Source organism: Oncorhynchus gorbuscha, unplaced genomic scaffold (genome assembly GCF_021184085.1).
Source record: "Oncorhynchus gorbuscha isolate QuinsamMale2020 ecotype Even-year unplaced genomic scaffold, OgorEven_v1.0 Un_scaffold_4010, whole genome shotgun sequence".
In the NCBI taxonomy this organism is placed as follows: domain Eukaryota; kingdom Metazoa; phylum Chordata; class Actinopteri; order Salmoniformes; family Salmonidae; genus Oncorhynchus; species Oncorhynchus gorbuscha.
The window spans coordinates 33,818-36,804 of NW_025748130.1; positions in this window are offsets into that span (position 1 = coordinate 33,818).

Consider the following 2,987-nt stretch of genomic DNA (forward strand, 5'->3'; position numbering starts at 1 on the left):
ATGACAAACATGACAGTACCCCCCCACTCACCGAGCGCCTCCTGGCGCACTCGAGGAGGAATCCTGGCGGCAACGGAGGAAATCATCGATGAGCGAACGGTCCAGCACGTCCCGAGACGGAACCCAACTCCTCTCCTCAGGACCGTAACCCTCCCAATCCACTAGGTATTGGTGACCCCGTCCCGAGAACGCATGTCCATAATTTTATGTACCTTGTAAATAGGTGCGCTCTCGACAAGGACGGGAGGGGGAGGGAAGACGAACGGGGGTGCGAAGAAAGGGCTTAACACAGGAGACATGGAAGACAGGATGGACGCGACGAAGATGTCGCGGAAGAAGCAGTCGCACAGCGACTGGATTGACGACCTGGGAGACACGGAACGGACCAATGAACCGCGGAGTCAACTTACGAGAAGCTGTCGTAAGAGGAAGGTTGCGAGTGGAAAGCCACACTCTCTGGCCGCAACAATACCTTGGACTCTTAATCCTGCGTTTATTGGCGGCTCTCACCGTCTGTGCCCTGTAACGGCAAAGTGCAGACCTCACCCTCCTCCAGGTGCGCTCACAACGTTGGACAAACGCTTGAGCGGAGGGAACGCTGGACTCGGCAAGCTGGGATGAGAACAGAGGAGGCTGGTAACCCAGACTACTCTGAAACGGAGATAACCCGGTAGCAGACGAAGGAAGCGAATTGTGAGCGTATTCTGCCCAGGGGAGCTGTTCTGCCCAAGACGCAGGGTTCCTGAAAGAAAGGCTGCGTAGTATGCGACCAATCGTCTGATTGGCCCTCTCTGCTTGACCGTTAGACTGGGGATGAAACCCGGAAGAGAGACTGACGGACGCACCAATCAAACGACAGAACTCCCTCCAAAACTGTGACGTGAATTGCGGACCTCTGTCTGAAACGGCGTCTAACGGGAGGCCATGAATTCTGAATACATTCTCAATAATGATTTGTGCCGTCTCCTTAGCGGAAGGAAGTTTAGCGAGGGGAATGAAATGTGCCGCCTTAGAGAACCTATCGACAACCGTCAGAATCACAGTCTTCCCCGCAGACAAAGGCAGACCGGTAATGAAGTCTAAGGCAATGTGAGACCATGGTCGAGAAGGAATGGGGAGCGGTCTGAGACGACCGGCAGGAGGAGAGTTACCCGACTTAGTCTGCGCGCAGTCCGAACAGGCAGCCACGAAACGGCGCGTGTCACGCTCCTGAGTCGGCCACCAAAAGCGCTGGCGAATAGACGCAAGAGTGCCTCGAACACCGGGATGACCCGCTAACTTGGCAGAGTGAGCCCACTGAAGAACAGCCAGACGAGTGGAAACAGGAACGAAAAGGAGGTTACTAGGACAAGCGCGCGGCGACGCAGTGTGCGTGAGTGCTTGCTTAACCTGTCTTTCAATTCCCCAGACTGTTAACCCGACAACACGCCCATAAGGAAGAATCCCCTCGGGATCAGTAGAAGCCACAGAAGAACTAAACAGACGGGATAAGGCATCAGGCTTGGTGTTCTTGCTACCCGGACGGTAAGAAATCACAAACTCGAAACGAGCGAAAAACAACGCCCAACGAGCTTGACGGGCATTAAGTCGTTTGGCAGAACGGATGTACTCAAGGTTCTTATGGTCTGTCCAAACGACAAAAGGAACGGTCGCCCCCTCCAACCACTGTCGCCATTCGCCTAGGGCTAAGCGGATGGCGAGCAGTTCACGGTTACCCACATCATAGTTGCGCTCAGATGGCGACAGGCGATGAGAAAAATAAGCGCAAGGATGAACCTTATCGTCAGACTGGAAGCGCTGGGATAGAATGGCTCCCACGCCTACCTCTGAAGCGTCAACCTCGACAATGAATTGTCTAGTGACGTCAGGAGTAACGAGGATAGGAGCGGACGTAAAACGTTCTTTTAGAAGATCAAAAGCTCCCTGGGCGGAACCGGACCACTTAAAACACGTCTTGACAGAAGTAAGAGCTGTGAGAGGGGCAGCAACTTGACCGAAATTACGAATGAAACGCCGATAGAAATTAGCGAAACCTAAAAAGCGCTGCAACTCGACACGTGACCTTGGAACGGGCCAATCACTGACAGCTTGGACCTTAGCGGAATCCATCTGAATGCCTTCAGCGGAAATAACGGAACCGAGAAAAGTAACGGAGGAGACATGAAAAGAGCACTTCTCAGCCTTTACATAGAGACAATTCTCTAAAAGGCGCTGTAGAACACGTCGAACGTGCTGAACATGAATCTCGAGTGACGGAGAAAAAATCAGGATATCGTCAAGATAGACAAAAACGAAAATGTTCAGCATGTCTCTCAGAACATCATTAACTAATGCCTGAAAAACAGCTGGCGCATTGGCGAGACCGAACGGCAGAACCCGGTACTCAAAATGCCCTAACGGAGTATTAAACGCCGTTTTCCACTCGTCCCCCTCTCTGATGCGCACGAGATGGTAAGCGTTACGAAGGTCCAACTTAGTAAAGCACCTGGCTCCCTGCAGAATCTCGAAGGCTGATGACATAAGGGGAAGCGGATAACGATTCTTAACCGTTATGTCATTCAGCCCTCGATAATCCACGCAGGGCGCAGAGTACCGTCCTTCTTCTTAACAAAAGAACCCCGCCCCGGCCGGAGAGGAAGAAGGCACTATGGTACCGGCGTCAAGAGACACAGACAAATAATCCTCGAGAGCCTTACGTTCGGGAGCCGACAGAGAGTATAGTCTACCTCGAGGAGGAGTGGTCCCCGGAAGGAGATCAATACTACAATCATACGACCGGTGAGGAGGAAGGGAGTTGGCTCGGGACCGACTGAAGACCGTGCGCAGATCATGATATTCCTCCGGCACTCCTGTCAAATCGCCAGGTTCCTCCTGAGAAGTAGGGACAGAAGAAACGGGAGGAATGGCAGACATTAAACACTTCACATGACAAGAAACGTTCCAGGATAGGATAGAATTACTAGACCAATTAATAGAAGGATTATGAC